This window comes from Myotis daubentonii, chromosome 4 (genome assembly GCF_963259705.1).
Source record: "Myotis daubentonii chromosome 4, mMyoDau2.1, whole genome shotgun sequence".
NCBI lineage: Eukaryota > Metazoa > Chordata > Mammalia > Chiroptera > Vespertilionidae > Myotis > Myotis daubentonii.
Window position 1 is genome coordinate 29,596,974 of NC_081843.1, and position 23,538 is coordinate 29,620,511.

At 44.5% G+C, this 23,538-nt stretch overlaps 1 protein-coding gene across 1 annotated transcript in view; it reads right to left on the reverse strand.

Annotated features, from left to right (window-relative positions):
• Positions 1-23,538, reverse strand: part of GALNT17 (polypeptide N-acetylgalactosaminyltransferase 17) — a 426,094-nt gene that overhangs the window by 273,874 nt on the left and 128,682 nt on the right. The gene's annotated exons all lie outside the window — the stretch shown is intronic.

Genomic DNA, 23,538 nt, shown 5'->3' on the forward strand with positions numbered 1-23,538 from the left:
TACACACACATACACACACACACACTACACATGCACACACACACACAACACGCACTACACACGCACACACACATGCAGAACTATATCCACAAAAGTCTCACTGCTGCCACTGGTAGGAAAAACATGGACTAGGGTTGTAGATGGTTCCCTCAGCCTTCACAGTGGGCAGCCCACTTAGCCTAGGAGGATGCAACCTTTAAGGAATTCCATGCAAATCATAGACCCACAGGTCTGTTCCAGTCACATGGTCCTCTATCACATAATGGCAAGACTTGTATTCATTCCCTTTTCTGCTTCTCTAAAAACAGGTATTTATTTTCTGTAATACCAAGATTAGAAGGCAAAGGTTGAATGAATATTTCAGAGTTGAACTTAGTTGAAAATCATTTTTCTGCCTGAGGATCATCTCCACTTTTCTTTGGGAACCCTGACATCTTTCCTGCCTGCCACCATCCCAATACAGGCACCAGCAACTGAGAGTTTGATTACTTCAGCACCTCCTACCAGCTTCCTAGTCTTTAATCTCTCCTTCCACATTAATGTGCAATTCCAATAACATTACCTTCACCATGCTCAAAAAATCTACAAGAACTCTATCCATGTCGAGTATAAACACCTGAGTTGGGTTTTAAAATGACATTATTAGGGGGAGGTAGAATGGTGCAGGTACTTAGGAAAATAGTTTGACAGTTTCTCAAAATGCTAAATATACTTATCATATGATCCAGCAAGTCCATTCCTAGGTATATGTCCCAAAGAAATGAAAATATATGCCTACACAAAAACTCGTACACATATGTTCAAAGCAACAGAATTCATATAACTAAATGTCCATTAGTTGAAGAATGGATAAATAAAATGTGGTATATCCATACTACGGGAAGCCACCGCTTGCTGATACTGTCATGAGAATGCACCAAGGAACGTGGAAGGCCAAAGGACCTTGGGCGTTAGCAGGGCTGAAGCTAAGCACAGATTGTTCGTGTTGAGATAGCGGTGGCTCAAGGCAATTCCCTAACCCCGTGGTCGGCAAACTGCGGCTCGAGAGCCACATGCGGCTCTTTGGCCCCTTGAGTGTGGCTCTTCCTAAGCCTTAGGAGTACCCTAATTAAGTTAATAACAATGTACCTACCTATATAGTTTAAGTTTAAAAAATTTGGCTCTCAAAAGAAATTTCAATCGTTGTACTGTTGATATTTGGCTCTGTTGACTAATGACTTTGCCAACCACTGCCCTAACCTGATAATCCTTTTACTGTTTACCAAACTTTACCTTTGATACGCCTGTATGCATTGCTAAAGGGCAAATATGTATTCAAGTAAATAAATAGCAGACCAGGCCAGAAGTCGGTGTGCCTCTTCAAGAAAGAGGCTCCACCTGGCCCCCAATGCCTTCTAAATTCATATTTCTTGTATAGTATTTTCATTTGTGCGTCGGCTCCTCTTTCAGATCCTGAACCCCGCCGTGAAGGTCGCAGCACCATACAATGAGATATTATTTGGCAATACGAAAGAATAAGAGTGATATATGCTACAACATGGATGAACCTTAAAAACATTATGCCAAATAAACAAAGCTAGTCAGCAAATGCCACACACTGTATGATCACATTTACATTAAATGTACAGACTATGCAAATCTGTAGAGGCACAACATAGATTAATATATGCTTAGGGCTGAGGAGATTAGGGGAGGAAATGGGGAGTGACTACTAACACATATGGGGTGGCTTTCAGTGATGGAAATGTTCTGAAGTTAGATTGTGGTGATGTTTGGCCAAATTTGTTTGGCCATACTAAAACTCACTACATTGTACACTTTAAGTGGATGGATGAGATGCTATGTGAAAATTTTCAATAAAGCTATAAAAAACTGACTTCGATAGATATTTCTGTTTCCAGCAAGAAGGAAGGCTAAAACAACATAAAAAGTTTCCAGTAAAGCACCTAGAAATGCTGAATAAAAGACTTTTAAGCCCAGCAGGTGTGGCTTAGTGGTTGAGCATCAACCTATGAACCAGGAGGTCACGGTTTGAATCCCTGTCAGGGCACATGTCTGGGTTGCGGGCTTGATCCCCTGAGTGGGGCGTGCAGAAGGCAGGATTCTCTCTCATCATTGATGTTTCTATCTCTCTCTCCCTCTCCCTTCCTCCCCAAAAGCAATAAAAATATATTTTTAGAAACTTTAAAAATATTTTAAATACATAGCAGAGCTTGCAAGAAAGAAAGGGAAGCTCCCAGAGGTAAGTTAAAATCTGAGTTGAGACTGTACCTGCTGGGGTGGGATGAAGGATGGATTTCGCATTAACAAAAGGTTGGAGTAATAGGGCTTATACATGCACAAGACATGAGACTTTTTTATACCTTAAATATTTCAGAAGAATTTTTAATTATGTAGGTAAAGGTTCCCATTTGCCCAAAACCTGATTTGGGAACCTATCTGGATATAGGGTCTTTGTATATGTAATCAAATTAAGATTACTGGTGTCCTTATAAGAAGAGAAAAAGAGACAGAGATAGTCCCACAGAAGAAAACCATTTGATGACAGAGGCAGAAACTGGATGATGCAGTTGTAAGCCAAGGAATGCCAAGGTCTTTCAACGCCCAGAAGCTAGAAGAGGCTTGGAAGGATTCTTTCCTAGAACCTTCAGAGGGAGCATGGCCTGGCCAACACCTTGATTTTTATTTTCTAGCCTCCAAAACTGCGAGACAATATATTTCTATTATTTTTAGCCACCAAGATTGTGAGGAATTGTTATAGAAACGACATAAAACTAATACAATTTATATATATATATAAGCCTAAGCGACCAGTCGACCAAATGACTGGTTGACTGGTCGCTATGATGTGCACTGACCACCAGTGGGCAGACACTCAACACAGGAGCAGCCCCCTGGTGGTCAGTGCGCTCCCACAGCCAAACTCCCACAGTCGGCCAACCTCCCGCAGCCCCTCCCCCGCCAAACCACCCCCGACCCAGACTGGGCGAGACAGCCCCAATCAGCCCCAATCGCCAATCAGGCCAAGGGACCCCCCCCCACACACACACACACACACACACACACACACACTTGTGCACAAATTTGTGCACCGGGCCTCTAGTGAATATCATAAAAAGGAAAAAAAAAAGTGCAAATTAATAGAGCAAATATATACCAAGCAAATACGTATCAAAAGGAAGGTGGGATGGCTCTCTTAATATCAGATAAAAGAGGATTTAGGGCAAACAGCCTTATGGGGATAAATAAAGTCATTACATAATGGTAAAGTAACAATATCCTGGGAAGCTAGAAAGAATTATAAACTATCGTGTGCCTAGCAACATAGCTTCAAGTTACATATGGCAAAAACTGACCACATTACAAGGAAAAGTCAACAAAAGCACAATCATTGTGGGAAATATTAATACATATCTTGAGTATTCAACAGATGAGAAGGGCAAAAATTTAGCAAAAATACAGAGGAACTGAACAAAATGACAAGCTTGATCTAATGGACCCTGCACCTGGCTTCTTAATAAGTACATGTTCCCTACAAGGGCATATGGGACATTTAAACAACTGACAGGCTACAGAAAAGTCTCACCCTCTCTTACAGATAATCTCTGAACATAAAGCAATTAAAAAAAAAACAACAGAAACCAATAATAAAAATACCACAAAGAACTCACACATTTCAGTAATTTAAAAAAGTCTTCTAAAACATTCATGGGTCAAATAATTAATCAGAGTGCCATTAGGGTGAAACTGACAGAAGTTTTAGGATAGTGTTAAAATAATACTTGGAGCGGGAAGGCCGGGGAGGGTGGGGGTGCAGGAGGTAGGGGGGTAAGAGATCAACCAAAGGACTTGTATGCATGCATATAAGCATAACCAATGCACATAAGACACCGGGGGATAGGGGAGGCTAGGGGACTGTCTAGGGCGGGGGGAAAAATGGACACATATGTAATACTCTTTGTAATACTATAAGCAATAAAAAAAAATCAAATCACACTAAAAAAAAAATATATATATATATATATATATATATATAATACTTGGAAGAAACTATGTAAATGCATATATTGGTGGAAGGGAGGAAAGATGGATAGTTAATGAGGTAAGCATCTAACCCAGCCGTGGGCAAACTACGGCCCGCAGGCTGGATCCGGCCCGTTTGAAATGAATAAAACTAAAAAAAAAAAAAAGACCATATCCTTTTATGTAATGATGTTTACTTTGAATTTATATTAGTTCACACAAACACTCCATCCATGCTTTTGTTCCGGCCCTCCGGTCCAGTTTAAGAACCCATTGTGGCCCTCGAGTCAAAAAGTTTGCCCACCCCTGGGCTAACCCAAGGAGTTATTAAAAGAAGAGAGAAAACCCAAAGAGAGCAATAATAAACAAAAGAACAAAAATGAATAATATACACACAAAAGAAAGACAGCAAGATAGGAAGGAAGGAGTAACACAGAGGGAGGGAGAGAGGGCAGAAAAAGAGAGAGACACAGTGCCTAGGGCCCCCAATATTTTGGGGGGCCCAGGAACATATTTAAATTTCTTTTAAAATCATAACATTGCAGTTACATAATATAATTTATAATATTTTTATGGAGGAAGAAGACCATGAAGACCAAAGATCCTAGGGCCCATAAAGTTATTATGCAACTCTAGCTCTCTTGTGTTTAGAATTTTATCCGTATATAACAAGGTGCCTAAAGCAAGTAACAAGATGTGAGGCATGATTTAGGAATTTTACCTGGAAAGTGGATAGTGCCAGGACAGGCCGGCACTAACAGTAATGAAAAGTACTGTTTATTGAGTATCTACTATGGGCTGGGCACTCTGCTAAACACTTTACATAAACTCTATCATTGTCTCATCTAATCTGCTGACAACCTCATGAGGAAGGTATTACAATCATCTCTATTTTCCAGATGACACTGAGTCTGAGAATATAGTGACCTTGTTAAGGTTCCACGGCTGGCAAAGGAGGATAGACCTGGGTTCTGGATATAGTTGGAGATATAAAGGAGGATAGACCTGAGCTTGGTGACAGATAAGGAGACAGATCCAGAGTGCTTGCAGAAGCCCAGACAGGGATGGGAGGGGTCTCCTTTAAGGAAGTGGTGGTGATCAAAAGGAAAGGTGAGATTTGAGAAATATTTAAGAGAGACCATCACAAGGCATGAGACAGACAAGTGTAAGGATGAGAGAGAGGAAAGAAGGGAATGAGCCTGGGGTTTCCAGAGGCAGGAGTGGGTGGTGAACCCACTCACAAGGATGGGCATACAGAAGTAAGTTTGAGGAGTTCCATTCTCTGCGTTTGGTATATGGGGCAACCGTGGGACATTCACATAGGATCAGATGCTCAGCGGAACACACGAGAATGGAAGTTCAGATGGCAGAGGAGGCCCGAGATTTGGACCTGGCACCATGGGCATGGAGGGGGCGGTAGCCATGATAAAGGGTGAGGGGAATGCTGAGCAGCAAGAAGGAGAAAGACAGACATCACTCAGGAAGTGTTCTCTGACCACACTCCTCATGCAACTTGGACCAAATCTAGGGTAGGAATCGCATACTTCGAAGCTCATTTCTTCTCTGCTCTATATGCATGTTCTGTTATCAAAGCTTCATTGGAAGCTCAAGACTTCGAGGAACTGAAGAAATTAAAGAATTTCTTAAAGAATTACAGAAACGTCTCAATACGGATCAAGTGGTTAAGCTTCCTGCTTATCTTCATAAACCCATTTGACCCCTCTCTCTCCACCCAGAGATGGGGATTGTTTAGGCTTTCATTGTTTTCAATGCTTTTATATCCATTTTTCTATTAGACATGCATGGTAGATATGACCATGATCACTTTAGAGATGAGGAAATGGAGGCTCAGAAGGATGGATGAATTATTTAAACATCCAAAAGTAATGGAGACAGAATGCAATGTTCCTTCCAACCTTCAAACACACACACACACACACACACATACACACACATACACACACACTATATATATATATATACAGAAAATTCTGTAGGAAAAAAGAACCCAGCTTTAAAAACATGATGATGAATGGTAAATAAATGATCGTAAGTTCAGAAAAATTATATAATTATTACCTGACATATATGTGATTCAAACAATCTGTGAACTATCCTATATAATAAGAGGGTAATATGCAAATTGACTCTAAGGCAGAACGACCGGAACGACTGCTTGACCAGTCACTATGAGGTGCACTGACCACCTCTTGGTCCCTTTTCCTGGCTGGCAGACTCTGATCGCCCAATGGCGAACAGGGAACCGAGGGTGGGTGGTGGGGGACACGAGCAGTGCCAGGCCAAGGACCCCGCCCTGCTGGTTGTCCCACACACAGAGGGCAACCCGTGGCGGGGCAGGGGCCAGCAAGTGGGCGGGAACGGCCAACCTCTTGGTCCCTTCCCCCAGCCGTCAGGCTCCAATTGCCCAAAAGCGAACAGGGAACCAGGGATGGGTGGCGGCAGGGGGCAGGTCCAGCTGCAGGCAGTCAGGGAAGATGGCCCTGATCGCAGGCCAAGCCTAGGGACCGTACCTGTGCATGAATTTTGTGCCCTGGGCCTCTAGTTGCATAATAATCAAAAAAAAAAAAAAAGATGAAGAGACCAGACCACTGACAATGGGTTTTTCTCCTTGTTTTATGTACTTCTATTCATTCACCCTGGGTTTCCCTTTTCCTTCCTCAGTACCTGCTGCCTTTGCTCACAAGCCACAGACAGCCTTCTGTGGTTTTCCTGCCAGCATGGAGCCCAGGAGCCCAGGAGCCAAGGAGGAAACAATTGGAATAGGGCAGATTGGCCTTCAACTTAACTCAGCGGTTTCAGTGGAAAACATCTGATTCTTCCTCTTATTTCATCTGTGTGGTTTTTGGCACGTCTTTTTCTCCCCTTGATATAATAGCATTTCTTTTGTCCAGTCTAAAGAGACAACTTCCAATCCCAACTCATTAAATGCCACCTCAGAGCTAAAATGCATCTCAGTTGAGCTTGCCCGGTACGCTTCCAGCAGCAGTCTTTCCAGTGCAGGCCAGGAGGCCGGAGAGGGGATTTGTTATAAGTGGCATAGGAATAAAGACTAGGAATGCTTGCTTCCCACCAAGGACACACAGGGAATGATGGTTCCCAGTGAGATGCTTTTCCCCTTCCTGTGTCATTATTTCCTCCGCTATGAAAGGCACCCACTTAGCAGCCTCAAAAAGATCACTCCTCACAGTGCGATGTGACAACTATGAATTATGTGTTTTGTGGTCTACGTGTTCCCATTTTCCCCCCAATTTAATCTGCCAGAAAGGTTCAACAAAGCAGCAAAAATTTTTACTGGCATTTTAATGTGTTTACTTAGCGGGTCCAAGAAACTGTTGGCAAAGATACATAAGAATTCAAGTTCGCCAGCGGGGCTCACTTCACTGGGAAAACTTGCCACGGGAGCAGGTTCAGATGACTCCTGAACCAGGGAACCTTCTCTCCTGAAAGCACCCTTCGCTCTTTGGCCAGAAGCTGTTGCAGCCGCTGCAGACCATATGAACTTGTAGGCATGGAAGCCGTATTTGGCAAAGGGAAGAAGCAGCAGCAAAGAGAGAAAGAGGGAAGAGAACGAGGTAGCGGCCTGGCCCCAGGCCTGGGAGGACTCCTGATTCCCTCTTCCACATCAGGCACTGCCTCCTGAGTTATTTTAGCTGAAGGCTGCAGAGCCGAGGGGTGTTATTGGACAGGAAGCTGAGGATAAAAGGAAGAAGAGTAAATTGAGGTCAGTCGTCCCATACCACCTACACTGAGTAACCTTCATGTTTCTCTCCTTACCCACTCCACCTTTTCCCCCGCTGCACGCCCCAGGAGAGAGACCTGTGTAGACAGCATCAAGGTTCCCTTGCTTTGGGCTGGGTTCAACCAACAGGTAACACCTTAAGGAGACTGATGGATAGAAAGAGAGAGGGGTCAGGGTGTTTATTCCCCCAGCTCCCTCCAGGCTGGGCAGTGGTATGGCAGAGGCTGCATTCTTCCTCACCCAGCTGCAATCAGGCAGCCCTCCCCCAGGTCTACCCAGGGTCACAGTTAAGCCCATGTTATGCCACCTGCTCCCTCCTCTGCCCCCTTCAGCCCTTCCTGCCTCCTCTGTTGCCAGCCCTAGAGAAATTCACCATTCTTTGTCATTCCTTGGTGATTTCCCTGAACTCTGCCCCAAACTGTTGTAAATGTTTTGCTAAATCTCTTCACTCACCCCTCTGAGTGTGCCATCTGTTTCCTGCAGGATCCTGACAGAGACAACATCTTCCCTAGCCCCATGGGAAGACTTCTAGGCTTTCTCCTTATGGGCAGGGATGTGGTCACCTGGTCCCTGACACATTAAAAACTATTGAGTATATGGATGACAAGAGATAAAATCTGGAGATTGAATTTGGGACCATTTGTTACAAAATGAGGTCAAGAAAGAAAATTAAAAATCCAGGAGAGAGAAAAAAAATCTAGTAGGAGAAAAGCTAAGAGGACATATTCTAGCATGTTTATATTCAAAAAGAAGAAGAATGTCTGCACTGATGAATGTCACACACAAAGCAAGCCTGGCCGAGGCCATCTGACCTGGCAGTGGAACGGGCCCCTGTGACCTGGGGATGGCCATGTCAGTGAAGCAGGTGCTTCCAGGGCGCTCAAAGGGCAGGGTGCCTGGGGCTGTGGCATGCAGAGGCTCACGTGCTAACAGTGTTTTGTATCCCAGCCATAACCAACCAGAATACAGAATGTAAAATATACATAACTTGAACCACAGAAAGAAAATTATAAAATTTTACTAAGTGGAATATATATATTACATATGTGTATATATATAGGCAGTGAGAGAGATGTTTTTGAATGAAAAGAGGCAATGATACAAAATTAAGCCCTCACTTAATGTCAGAGATAGGGTCTGTGTCTTTAAGGGAAACCACGTATTACAAAACCAATTTGACCACAGGCTAATTGAAATAAACAAGAGTTAATTTCCTATGACATTTCATCAACCTTTTAACAAAATGACATTAAACAAAATAATGTTATGTATGGGTTTAATGTAATTCCAAATGGGATTTTTTTTAACATAAGAACAGGTTCTAAAATTAACCAACGCAAACACAGAGATAATAAAATGTAGACATTTTTTGTAAAAGAATAAAAATGGGAAGTTGCCCTATCCCATATTAGGTTAGGACACAAAGCAACTAATAAAGCAGCATGGTGGTAGAGAGGTGATTGTACATATACGCTGGGAGGTGAAGCTCTAAATTCTTTTTTTCTCAAATAGTCATGCAACTTTACAAACCTTAAGTAACAAAAAGAACCTCCACTTTCAAAATTTTAGAAATTCCTTTCCAGTGCAGTCGAGTCCACACCTAATCTCTGCACAACATCTCATGTGGATGACTGAGCAGCTCTGTCCCATGGGGTCTGGGGATGGAGGTGCACGAGCTTGACACCCGCTCAGCAAGAGTCAATCATGCTGCCCGCATCGGCCTTCTGTTGGGCCCAAGCTCCGAAGGGACCATAGTGGTGGCAAAGTAAAGAGCGAAGGTGCTAAATCAACTCCGAGCTGCCTTCCCACCTCCCTTCACACAACATAATAAGTCTTCCCAGGGTCACAGTGTGGCCGCATTATCCTTTCAGAAATAAGGATGGTATTCACAACACACACACACTCCGGAAGAGATAGAGATGCACCAAATGCAACCTGGGGCCACCTTGTCTACTCAGGAAGCTCCCCACCATCTCACACACACACACACACACACACACACACACACACACACACACAGCCAGAGAGTCGGTCATGTCACGCGGCTGTCCTCAGGTGAACGAGCATGTGTCAGCTGGTCTCTGCAGGGGGCCCCAACTGCTCCTGAAGGCCCAAGTCCCAGGGACATCCCATGATGCTACAGCATGTGGAAGTTGATGACAGGTATGGACAATCAGGACATCGCAGCCATAAGCTTCATAGTGAGCAATAATTCCAGGTTTATTCTTGGCCAACCTCCAGGTCTGCCTTTCCGAGGAAGCCAGCCTGATAATAGAGATAAATAGGACATCTGAGAAATGCTTGAAGAGGGGCCATGAAGGGACTTACCCTATTGGCTAGTAAAACATAGCAAAAAGCTCTAATAATGAAGATAGTGAGCTAATGGAACAGGAAACGACAGGCAGATCGATGGGACAGAAAAGCTAGCCCACAAATATTGCTGGAAGAGGGAGAGGAGAGCACCATTTTGGATACAAGTGTTAGTGATAATTAAACTGACAAATGTCCACTAGATACAAAGCCCTATCTAAGCACTTCCTTTATAATATATATCATATGTACAATATTTACATTAAACATATATGTTAACTGTATGTATTTGTGCTGAATATACATATTTTAATTCATATCTGCCACTACCCAGAATCAAACTCAACTCATCTTTTTCTTAAGTTACTGCAGTTGACTGCTAACATTATCTTCACAGTGAGCTTTCTCACATGCAGATCTGATGGTTGCTTTAAGTTCATTCATACATTCCTGCTGCCTATGGAAGAGAAATCCAAAAATCTCCCTGTAATATGCAAAGCCGCTCATTAGTTGACTCCTGGCCCAGCCTCAGCCTCCACCTCGCCCTCTGCAGCATCCTCTGCTTTAGAGACCCCACTCCCTTCTGATGCTTCTCAAGCCACTGGCCCTCGGTGCAGCTGCCAGCCATCCTTCATACTCACCACAACCCTGCAAACCCCTCTGAATATGACCCTACTCAGAAAGTCCGGTGCTGCTCCCGGGTGGAAGTCTCAGCCTCAGCATCGCTCATAGACTGCTCCCTCCCAGGAGCACAGGCCTCTGCGAACAAGAAGGCATCTTTGTGTTTTATACGTGCTCTGGCACATAGTAAGCACCTCATACATGTTGTATCATGAATGAATGGCCGAATGAGCAAAGTGAGTGAATACATGAAAACAAATCAGTGAATGAGTGTATTGCTAGCTGGGATGGCCAAATATATTACCAAGTTCCCGTGTTGACACAGAAATCTCCTAGAGACATCCAAGATGGATAAAGCGTTGCTTCATGAACTCAGGTCGAATCCTTATTGATTCTCCATTTCGTATATTAGCACATGATCTTGACATTTGTTGACATCTACATTAGGATGATTTTGACATTCTCTGTCCTTCTATTCTCAGTGTTTCCAGACGTGATGTCCAAAGGTTATGTTAGTCTTAATATTCTGAATGAAGCCATCAGAGTTCCACTGGGTGAAAGAGAACAGAGTAAAGTGTTCCCTAAGTCTAAGACCAGTAGTACACCTGGGTCCAGCTTAGGATCCTGGGCTGGAAGAAAGAAGAGGTCAGCAGGCTGGGCCGCTGGGATCCAAGGCTGGAATTCCAGAGAGAGGGCCACCCAGCTTGTGCTATATTCCTCCTCACCACCTTGCAGAGCAGGGCATTCCTGATTTACAGCTCACATAGATAAAATTTCAAAAATGTATTGCTAAGTTTATTTTACACAGCAATCTTACTGCTCTTGTCTGTATCTATCGTGCATATAATTACATTTTCGTGTAATTTTAAATTTTGTAAGACATTATCATGACCTTTTTCTCATATCTTCTTATTTCCAGGCTAGACATATCCACTCTTTCAACCATCTTTATATGATCATGTTTTTAAATGTTCCATGATGTCTTAGTCTCTTAGGTTTTAATAACAAAATACCACAGATGTAGTGGTTTAAACAACAGACTTCTATTCCTCACAGTTCTGGAGGCTGGAAAGTCCAAAAACAAGGAGCTGGCAGATTTTATTCTTGGTGAAGGCCCTCCTCCTGAGTTGCAGGCAGCTGCCTTCTAACTGTGTCCTCACATGGTGGAGAGAGAGCAAGTTTTGGTGTCTCTTCCTCCTTTTAGGAGGGCACTAATCCCATCACGGGCCCCATCCTCATGACCTCATCCAAACCTAATCACCTCCCAAAGGCTCCCACCTCCTAATACTATCACAATGGTGAGTAGGGCTGCAACATGTGAATTTGCGGGGGGAACACAAGCATTTAGTTCATAACACATGGTCATTCACTGTAGAATTCTCTCCTAGAAGACAACATGATGACTAATGATCTCTGAATGTGTGCTCCCCCCGAAGCCAAAAATACTGAAAGTACCCTTTTGCCCATTAACCAAACTGTTCATGCAGCATTAGCAGTTCCCAGAGATATGAATCATTGTTATGTGCTTGAAGTGCCTTTGGAACAAACTGTCCATAAATTTTCAAATTGCAGATTTATTCAAAATGACATGCCTTATATTATTAATGTTATACTTGCTGGAGTTTTTCTACAAAGATTTTTTAATTTGCTCCTCATAGTAGCCCCAGCCACCTTTAGTAGAGGCGAAAAGGAGGCCCAACAAAGACAAAGAGTGTTCCTAAGGTCACTGAAGACCGTCAGAGGTGGATTTAGAACCTGGGTCGGTATTTCAGGTCGCCAAGCATGTGGCTTCAGAGAATGCTCTCTTAGATTTCATGCCTCTGTGACACATAAGGTCAAAAAGGCCACTCTCAGGGCCAAAATAACACTGGCACACACACACACACACCCCTGTGCAGCGGTGATCAACACAGAGCCCCAGCCTGGCCCCATTCTGGTTGATGCATACACCTGAGAATGGGGGTGAAAAGAGTATTTCTAATAAAACAAAGAGTTTGGCAATCATCAGGGTGGCTTGGAGCAGACGGATGAACGATGCCGGCTGCACAGGTTAATTGTGTCATTTAGCCCCGCATCATTTATAAAACCACACACGGGTTAAAAGCTGACCTAGAGCCAGGCGGGAAATGTGCTGAATGCAAGGAAACCCCTGCCACGACCTAGGGACTGTGCTGGCGTCAAATATGCCAGACACTGCAGACCAGCCACGGCCACATCCTCTCAGCACCTGCCGGGCCCAGCAGCTTTCAGAGGAAATTTCCACTCCGCCCTTCTCATGCCCCAAACCCTCCTTCTAGGATTTTATGCCTAATGGAGGGGTTGGCTAATGAGAGGGGTTAAAGAGGAGGGAGAGAGGCAACACTAACCTTCACCAAATTCTGAAAAAAGCATATAATTTTTAATATCACATGGCCTGCAGATTTAGAGTGACAACAACCAGGTCATGTCCTAGAGGGTAAATTATGAAAGCAGAAGCGAGATAAGAAAGAGTAAGAAAAAACAAAAATGAACCATTGTCGGAAAATGTTGATACCTCCCTTTTAGCCCCCAAGTCCTCAATACCACCTTCCTTCCATACACACACCCATCATCATGCCCCATGACCATCCCTAATTAATTATTAGAACCTGGAAACAATAAAATACCTGCTCTCAAAGAGCTATTCAGAAGCTCCAAACATCTAAAAAACAAATATCCAGATCCTCCCCCGAACTCCCTGTTGACAAGATCCCATTATTTATAGGTAAATTTCCTGCTTTAAGCTCTTCTCCAAGGGGCTACATGAGATTTCTGTTCAGTAAATACATACTTTCTGCCTCCACATCCCTAGAAAGAGTACACATTCCCACTCAATGGATGCTGGTCCTGACCATTTTGTGGGCAGTGTTCCTTCCCACCCTTCACTTCAGGCTTGGCCAGGAGATTGGCTTTGGCTAACAAGATGCTAGTGGCCATGACATGAGCAGAGGCTTGAAATGTGCTTGCACCGTTGGCCTCGCCATCCTAGCACCATCATGACAATGTGCTTTGGGTGGCCCACTGGTCCAATGAGGATGAGAGACACAGCTGGAGCCAACCCGCAGCTCAGAACCAAGCCCAGCTAAGCTCAGCCCAGATCAGCTCATCTGAAGACACATGAGAGGAAGAGGAGTTTCAAGAATAGCCTCCTTTTACAAGTTTGGGCTGAACAATGAAGAACGTTGGCCATTGGTGCCATTTGTTAAGATGGAGAAATGGGAGAGGAAAAGATTTTGAATACAAGTAGGTGTGACACAGAACCAAGAGTTTGGTTGGGAAAATTAAATTGGAGATGCCCATGAGACATCCAAATGGATATGTCAAGCACATCATATGGGATGAGGTCAGGCTTGGATATATAACTTGGAATTCACCAGTGTCTAAAGGAATTTACAAACATATTTCTTGAGGAGTCACCTAGACAACAGAGATACACAGAGGAAAAAGGAAGCCTGAACATTGAGGCCTGGGCACCCCAACAAGAAGGGGGGCCAGAAGGAAAAGAGCCAAGAAAAGAAAACTGAGAGGAATATAGATGGAAACCCTGGAAATGGCGGAGTCCAAGACCTGCCCCTTGGACTTAGTAAGGTTGAGGCATCAGTGAAAAATATCACCCGAGGATATTTTTTCCATTGAGAAACATCCACGTGAGAGAGACATATTGATTGGTTTCCTCCCACACTTGCCCCAACCAGGGCTAGGGAGCAAACCTATAACCCAGGTACGTACCCTTGACCAGGAATTGAACCTGTGACCCATTGATGTGTGGGCCGATGCTCTAACCACTGAGAAACACAGGCCAGGGCATGGCATCAGTGAATTTTGTGCGATGAATGTCAGGGAACCAAAGCCAGAGTAGGTTCAAGAGAAAAGAGGTGAGAGGCCCTAGCTGAGTAGCTCAGTTGGTTGGCGCGTTGCCCCAATAGACCAAGGTTGCAGGTTTAATCCCCAGTCAAGGCACCTACAAGAATCAGCCAATGAATGCATAAATAGTGGAACAACAAATCGATGTTGCTTTTTCTTTCTCTCTCTCTCTAAAATCAATAATAAAAATGAGAGAGAGAGAAAAGAGGTGAGGAAATGCAGCAGCAGGTACAGGTAATGCTTGCAAGGAATCTGTGTAAACAGAGCAACAAATGTGAATCTGCTTCTATTCTAGAGACCCTGACAGAAAAAAATACATAAATCAGGCTTAGCCTAGGCAGGATATAGTTCTGTAGTTCCCAGGGCCTGCTCTGTCCCAGTCGGCCAATGGCCTCAGAGAATGCCTGCCACCGAGCTCACATGTGTCAAATGGGGACAAGGACTGATGAGTGTCGGAGACCCCTGCAGCTCTCAGATCCCATGTTCCCTCTCGGCAGCTCCAGTGTGAGAACATGTGACAGAATGAGGACACAGCAAGAAAGCCCAGCCATCAGTAAATGAAAAATGCGGAATAGCATGACTGTGCCAGGAATCAGTAGATTCCCAAAGGTGTTCGTTACGGAGGTTTTCTGGTTCTGTGTGACTCATGCAGTGGGCAATTGTGAGGTCTCAACACCTGACTCAAACCTCAGAGCCCTGGGCATTCCCAATGAACCAGAAGAAGGGAAGGAGGAGGCAAAGGTCTTCCTTATCTGTGTGGGCCCAGAGAGCATACAGGCACTAGCTTAAGATTTATCCCCTAGATGTACAAGTGATAAAATCCAACTTCTTAAAAATGTGGTCGATTCAGCAGATACGAAATAGCTCCCCCCACCTACCCTGAACAAATATGAAATGACCAAATACCCAAAAACTCACACTCTCAGATCATTAAGGGCCCCTCCAGTCCTCCATTTATTGCAGGACGTAGCCTCCAGGCTGTGACCAGGACCGATCCAGCCTCAGAATAAACACTTCCAGAGGCACCAACCCACGCCTGAGCCCCAAACAGCCACTACATGAGGCCTGTTTTACACGGTCTCTAAATAGAGCCGCTATCAGCCTCATCATTGCGTCTTCTGCACACTGGTCAGAATTCTGCCTGTGAGCACATAGGGAAAGCTGACTTGCTCACAGCTATCATGTCCCCACGACCCCCAGGCACCGTCCAGCCAGAACAGATTTCTCCATCTTCACTCTTCCCAGTTCTCCTCACATGCTCCTCAACATTCCATGTGCTTGGCTTCCCTTGCTGAAGTCCCCGGACGAGACAAACAGCAGGCACAGGAGAGGTAAGTATTCCTTGGAGACACATACACTGTCTCTGACCGTGGTTAACAGACCTGCCCAGCTCAACCTGGCAGCTGCAGGTTTATGCAGGTGAATGAGCGGAACCGTTTGGATAGTTCCCTAAAGAGAGATGAAAGTGGGTATAAGACAGCAAGAGAAACCACACACACGGCCATGCCCCAGTTACTCTCCGCCTCTCAGAAAATGCCTTTACGGCCAGAGTTTATGGAAATAATCTATGGAAAACACCCTGAATTTATTGTTCTTGCTTTGAGAACATCTGGAAGCCTCTTCAGGTTAATGACCTCTGGAACATGTGCGTCTGAAGAGGCCCCGACACTAAAATGCCATTTCCATTTCCAAAGAGCCTGCCAACCCCAGGCCAGGGCCAGAACACTCAGGAGGTGTGAGACAAGCACACCTGTCCCGGTGTGCCGGAGTGGGTGGCACCGCCAGCCTTTCTCCCTCTGCAGGGTCAGCAGGAGGTGGCTAGGTTACACGGTATGTATCTAACTTGGCCTGAAGGAGCACTTTAACTTGGGATGTATTTACTTATGTCCCTCGTTGTGCAAAAATAACAGCAACAATAATAATCAAAGCAAAAGTCACTAATTATGAGAAGAATAATGAGAAGTGACAAAACTAAGTCACAGATGAATACTAGTCCAGTTCCTGATCTGGGGCAGGTGTGGATGGTTACAGCAGACTGTACAGGTGGCCTTAGGGATTGTCCAGCCACTACCATCTGATGGGGATCCAGTGACCACAGTCAGGGACTCGGCCCAGCCCACCTGTTCTCTCTCTGGTTCCGACCTGTGGCACCCTCCTGGGCCCCAGGCGGCCTGTGAGGCTGTTAACTTGTCTCAGCTTCGGCTCTGGTTGCAGACACAGTGGGAAGGCTGGCTACTCTACAGTTCCCTCTGCTGCACGGGACACAGACTCCTGCCCAGGGCTGGTCTGTTGCATGACTTGGTGCTGGGCTGGTTTCCCCAATGCTCTGCTGTGTCACAGGCCTCTCCATCAGCCCTCCAGCCTCCATTTACACTGTGTCCACCATCCCCTGGGGCAGGATCTCAGGGTTCCAGTCTTAGGTAAGGTCCGACAGTTGGCCATATAACAATAACCTCAGAAATGTCTCTCTTTCTCTCTCACATACATACACATCTTAAACTCTCAGAGTCTCCATTTCTTATCCTATTAAGGTAGAATAATGACCATAAACTCATACGTCACAACACGCACCAAGAGGACAGCACAGTGCTTGGCAAACAGTAGGGGCTCAATAGTGAAGATGCTCTTGTCCATTGCCATTAGGGGTGCAAAATGGTGCAGCCATTTCAGAAAACAGTTTAGCAATTCCTCAAAAGCTTACATGACCCAACAATATCACTCGTAGACATAGATCCACAGGGGGATGAGAACATATGTCCACATAAACACTTGTACACAGGTGTTCATAGCAGAATTACTCATAATAGGCAAAAACTAGAAACAACCGACAGGTCCATCAGCTGTTGAATAGGTAAGCAAAATGTGGTACACCCATACAATAGAATATTATCCAGTCATAGAAAGGAATGAAGTACTGATACATGCTACAACATGGATAAACCTTGATAACTTACGTTAGAGACACAAGACAAAAAACAACAACAAAGTATTATATAATTACATGTATATGAATCATACAATCTTCCTATTTATCCATCCTTCTATCTATCCACCCATCCATCCATCCATCCAACTTAGTTCTACTTCATTCTATTTCTTTTCCTCTGCACAATTCCCTAATTGCTATATTTATCCTGTCCAATTCAGTTACTATTTCCAAACAAATTAGAAGCAGTTCTGTGTCATGGTTACACACACACACACACACACACACACACACACACACACACACACAATTTTCTGTTCTTCAGGAATAATTAACCACGATAACTTTTCTATTCCATTGTCTGCAGGGGAATAAACTACAGACTAAAAGTATTTGTTGTTTTCTTTTATTTTACAGAGGTAGAAAAATTCACTGCCCTCATAAAAATGAAGGTCTGCCTCCCCCTGCTCATAATGGCTAATAGTGAACCAAAATTAAATACTCTTTATCCGAATCCATCAGGGAAAGATTCTTTTCCACAGACAACCAAGTGAGCTCCTCCTGAATTTTCCTGACATCTCACATGACAAACCGTCCCCTTTAATCCCTTCCCAAGGCTAACAATGGCAGCAACTCAACCCTTCACATTTAATTTCCTTTCAGAACCAGGTTTCTGAGGGGGCTCGGCATCCAGCAGGATAGTTCCTCTGGAGGGATTCCAGTGAGCAATAATGGCCTCAAACCCAATATGTAATCATTGTTATGCAAACTGCCTTGATAGAGAGAAACTCGGAGTCCATATACATCTTTTCCCCAGACTAGCTTGCTCTATGCTCTAATTAGCTTTTACTGAGCTATGGCTCCCCAGGTTTTAAGGTCAAAACGTCTCCTTTACAGAATATGCATTGAAGATTTTGCTCTGAGGCTGCTCTCATTCTTGATAATGACTCTTTCCTAAAGAGAAACAAGCAAGCACTATGGCTTGCTTCTGTGTCTTTGTTGCACGGGACAGCTGGCCACGTGCAGGGGAACCTTTGCTCCTCAATTACTGCCCTGTTTCATTTACTCTTTCAAATGTCAACCCACTGAAAGGGTATCATTCCAAACACTCAGACACCTGGAAGGAAGAGGCACCCTGAGGATGTAGCCTTGCCCTTCTGTAATCTACGGTCTGGACAGGGAGCTGAGAGGCACCCACACTGCTTAATGGTAAGAATAAAGACTCCTGAGAATTATTTTTGCAGTGACTCAAGAAACTGGGAGATCAGTATGGGCTCAGAATAATGTATTCATGTTTGTAATATCCAAGGATGCTAAGAAACGATGCTCCTAGTTCAACAAGTGGAAAGGTCTAGAGATTTAGCCACAAATAAATCAAACACAATTCCTGGCCCCCTGAGTCTTACAGCCGAAAGGGGAGGATGGACATTATGCAACTAATCCATTTATATTAATTTAATTAATTAATTAATTAAAGTATAACAAGTGAGGTGTATAGCATGTAATATGCCCTGTTGCACACTGTTACATGTTTAAGTCCCAACTCTGGGTTACCTCAGAATGTACCTTTTTTAAAGATAAGGTCTCTAAAGAGATGGCTGAGTCCAAATGAGGCTCTTATGGTGGGCCCTAACATGATCTGGTGTCCTATAAGAAGAGGCAGAGACACTAGGGATGACACAGAAAGACCAGGTGAAGAGGACAGCCATCTATAAGCCAAGGAGAGAAGTCTCTGGAAGAACCAACCCTGCCAACACCTTGATCTTGAACTCCCAGCCTCCCGAACTGTGAGAAAAAAACTTGTCCTATAATCCATCCAGTCTGTGGCATTTTTTGATGGCAGCCTAGCAAAATAATATACGATCACAGACTGCCCTGCTAGTTTTCTAGGGCTTTTTAGTAGTGGTGACCAGGAGGCCAAGGTGAATGTCAAGGTTTTGATCTAGGTCAGTAGGTCGATGATGAAAAGACTGGTGGAAGCAGACAAAGGGACAGTTGGTGTGAGAAGGTGAGCAATACTGTAGGCAATCCTCTCTGCCCCCTCAGTGTCCTCAAGGTCCTTCTCTTGCATCTTATGCTTCTCTCACATAGGGACTGGTGAGCAACTGCAGGGTCCTTAAACACAAACACTCCTGCTCCTTCTCTCGCCTATCTCAGGAATTACCATGAGCTAAGGGAAGGCACTCCCAACTGTGTCCTCCTCATAGCTCTACATGACAGGCTGTGCTGCTCTGATTAATTTCTCCTCTGCCCTGGATGTGAGTTTCCTCATTTATAAAATTCAGACATTGTCCTAGACCACAAGTTTTCAATCTCTGCTCTGGAGGAAAGAGAAGCATGAGCCATGATCCCTCTCAGCATTTTCGATTTTGTGTTATTCATACTTTACTCTAAAAAAAATAAATAAAATTTAAAAAAATAAATTCTTTCTCCTTCAACCATTGGTTTTCCTTAAGCTTAAATATTTATTGTTAAAAACTCTATTTTACTCTTTCAAAATATTATCTAACCAACATATTTTTAACACTAGCATTAAATATTACCCTGTTTATTTTGTATTTTTTTAATTTAATGCTGTTTTAGCTTGCTCCTTTATCAAAACTCTTGATTATTTTGTCTTCATGGTTTATTTCCAATAAACATTTTTACTTTCCTGTTTTCACTTTCTTTCTTTTGACTTTCTTGCTTTCAGAACTATTTTAACTTCTGTCCTCCTTGTAGGACACGACCTTTATAGTCGTCTTTTCCTGTTGTACAATTGAGCATTTGTTTCTATACTGGCCAACATGGTGGTGGGAGAGGAGGATAGGGGGGCTGCTATATTCACCTCAGGGACACAGGAGGCCTCTTCCCCCCCCCCCCCCCAATGCCCCTCATCGGCCAGGCTCTGGAAGCACACTGCCTCAGATGGCCCTAGGGACCTCCCACGTGACACTCTCCAGGACAACACAACTGAGCTACCAGACTGGGGAGTCAAGAAACACAGCAGCTTTCCAGTCCTTCTATGAAGAATTTATTGTTTGAAAATTGATATTATTAGATATTGAATTTGGGACAAAGTAGGCCCAAAGCTGTTGAAACACAGAAAAGTGGGGAATGGAGGCCACTGGCAAAGAGAGAAGCTTTCATCCAACCTGCCGTCCACTGGAACACTTATTCCTGAATTGACCCCTCCCTTTCCTCCCTTCCTGGGTGAATTCTGGGAAGATATCTTTGTCATGGAGAAGGAGGTAGAAGTGGGAGAGCCTGGGCCAGAGGTGGAGACCATTTTTCTCTGAGGAACTCCTCGGGGTTTAGGGGAGAGGCAGAGATTGGGTTTCTACAATATCTAGTCTATCTCCCATTTCCCAAAAGAACACATGTATTTTCTATGGGGTTTGCATCCCTGATTACATCTATTTTCAGAGCTCAGGTCATAATTGCAATACCTGGGATTAGTGGTTTTCAGTACTATTCAATACCATATGTTCCCATTGCTTTGCCAGGTAGGAACCAATTAAAGGGAGCATCTCCCCCACACAAGACCTTATTTATTGCTGCACAACCTGTCTGACGGGGCCTCCCACCTGCTTCAATAACAGCACCCTTGGCTCACTCCCTATGGAGGTGCTTGACCCTCCCACTATCTCCAACCATAGAAGCTTCCTCATTTGTTTGGATCACCAGCGATCCCACCCCAGCACGGCTTACCCAGAAGGCCTGAACCAAAGGAGTCTTTGCTAACCCTAGAGTATGCCATTCCTCCAGGAGCTACCCTACATGTGTCTGGGAACCAAGCATCCTTGCTGAGAAGCCATGGTCATTTATCCCCAACCTTGTGGAGGGACAAAGCACAGGGTGAACTGGCCAAATAGTAACTTCTTACCAGGAAGCTTAATTTTCAAGTTCCCTACTACTCAGGTTATAGGCGAGGTCAGTGGGAAAGAAACAATATCCATAGAGGCTTCTTGAAATGAAATACATACAGAGCAGCCATTCCTTTCAAGACTTGAGAGTTATTCTGGGAATACATCTAGTTTAGTGAGCTGCGTGCTGGTTTTGCCCCCTGTAGAATCGGGTTGACTGGACCAGTGTGTTAGAATCCTACAGTGGCTGTTTTAGCTGCCTTCCCAAGAGCCCTTTCTCTTCTTCTCCCACCTTCATCCTTGCTAACAAAGCATGGGCCATGTGGCATTTTGTCCAGCTCCAGGATGTCTGTGGCTGGTCTAGGCCAGCCACACCCGTTTGCTCAACACCTCACCAGCCCTCTTGCTGCTACGGGTCCCGGGACCTTGCTCTGGCCAACATAAAGGGGAGTCTTCTAAAGAGGTTCTAGAAAGGCTGTTGGTCCCTGATAGAAACGAAAGCCCTTTTCTATCTGCCCTGCTTGGGATGCCAGTGTCAGGACATAACATTTGGATGAGCCACGAGGAAAGAGTTGCAAGCGATAGGGAGGAGAGCCACTCTCCTGACGCTATACAGCAGGGGTTGGGAATGTCCGGCATGAGGGCCATATAAGGCCCGTGAAATCATTTGGTCTGGCCCTGCCAAGGCACCAGAGGTGTGTAATTAAATGCTTGACCAAATATAGCAAGCTAATTTTTATGTTGATAATTTTGTATGGCCTGCAAATGATGTTATAAATATCCAAATGGCCCTTGGAGAAAAAGATTCCCCACCCCTGCTTTAGAGTTATGAACGAGCCTGGGACCTCAAGGATTCTTGTTAAGTAAAAAGTAAATGTCCTCATGGTTTCAGACACTGCTAGGTATTCTGTTATTTGCAAACAAATGCAATCAGGGACATAAAATGTGAGGTTGTATTGACCTCCTATGCCATTGCAGACACAGTGAGATTCAGGGTGTCTTTTATGACAACTTAATGGAAATCTCTTCCATGCTTCAGCACCAGGCATAGCTGTGCTGCTTCTGACTGGCTTTATCCCCCAGACACGGTGAACCACACAGATGATACTTCTGTCTTGGTGTTGGCTGGTAGAGAGCAAAAGTGCAGATCTGGGCTCCATTTCTAGCAAATGAACTGACCTTTACAGCATAGGCATTCACAGTCACGTGACCCCAGCTTCATCCTCCCCTCCCTCTACCCTTTGTCATGAATTTCTGAACATAACTATTCTCATTATAATTGGACATTCTATAGCTATACGGATAATTCTGCAGTGCGTAATTTTTATTTTGCCAATCATTTTTAAAATTAATATGTAAGTAAATATGAATAAAAGATACTCTGGGTGGATTTATGGGGTAAAGGACACAGGAAGGCCTGTCCATAGGCTATGGGACCGCAGATGAAGGCACCGCCTTCTCTCCTCCAGGGGAACACAGCTTCCCTAAGGAGGCGGCAGCAGCACTTGGATTTCATTCTGCAGGACGAGCAGGCGTGTGCCAGGCCAAAGAGAGGAGGAAGAAGCACACGCCCAAGGGAAGGAAAGGCATCTACCTCAAATCACAGAAGGGAGGGGCAAATTTAAGGCAGAATGAGACAGGGAAGGGGTGGGGGGAAGGGTGGCAAGGCCGGAGAGATATACAGGAATCAGATCGCAAAGGGTCACAGGTTTTGGTCGCTGGGTCCCAGCAAACCATAAAATGTACTGAGTAGGAAGGAGAAAAGAAATGGCCCGGTCTATATTACATGATACAAAGATGACTCTGATTAAAGTCGGGAAAATAACACTGAAGGGAGAAAAGGCCATCAGAAGGTGACAGCAGCTGTCAAAAGGAAATAAGCTAAGAGAGTGGTGGTGGGGGCGGGGCGGGGGAGGCGGAGAGAGACGGAGACAGAAAGGAAGGTTCCTCCAGGAGCAGAGCGGACATGGCCACTGCTGTACTCTCAACAGTCATCCATGTGCCCATGGTTACCAACCTCCTGCCAAGGGCCTGGCACTAGGTGCTGGGATATGGAGGGGCTCTTGATCTACTGAGACACAGACAAGCTTCGAGGGGCCTTACAAGGAGTGTCTGCTAAATATAAAAGTACTAAATCAAACGGGGGGGGGATTCATACAGAACTTCAGTTA